Below are 538 nucleotides of genomic sequence, written 5' to 3'. Positions count from 1 at the left end.
CAGTGAAAGAATGGGGGGGGGGGGGGGAGGAGGAGAGAGCTTGAGAATAAGAGGGAGGGATCCAGGAAAAGAAAAATAGAGATAGATAGCAGAGAGAGCGAGAGAGAGAGAGGGGGGGGAGAGGAGGAGAGAGATAAAGAGAGAGGGAGAGAGAGGGAGAGAGAGGGGGAGGGAGAGAGAAAGCGAACGAGAGAGAGCGAACGAGAGAGAGAGAGAGAGAGAGAGAGAGAGAGAGAGAGAGAGAGAGAGAGAGAGCGATAGAAAGAGAGTGAGCGAACGAGAGAGAGAGATAGATAGATAGAGAGAGAGAGAGAGAGAGAGAGAGAGAGAGAGAGAGAGAGAGAGAGAGAGAGGGGGGGGATCTCGAAAGGGGGGGGGGGGCACCCTCGTTAGCACGAGTTTATACGTTCTTATACGAGTCCATTTTCCTCTGCAACTTTGTGTAGCCTAGGTCAATTTTTAAAGGCACACATTTTCTGGCAATCACCGTTTGTAGTTTTATTTTCGATTTTCGAGTCACTTCCCTTGATTGGGCTGA

Source organism: Aplysia californica, unplaced genomic scaffold, assembly GCF_000002075.1.
Source record: "Aplysia californica isolate F4 #8 unplaced genomic scaffold, AplCal3.0 scaffold00025, whole genome shotgun sequence".
Classification (NCBI taxonomy): domain Eukaryota; kingdom Metazoa; phylum Mollusca; class Gastropoda; order Aplysiida; family Aplysiidae; genus Aplysia; species Aplysia californica.
This window is presented reverse-complemented; position numbering follows the sequence as displayed.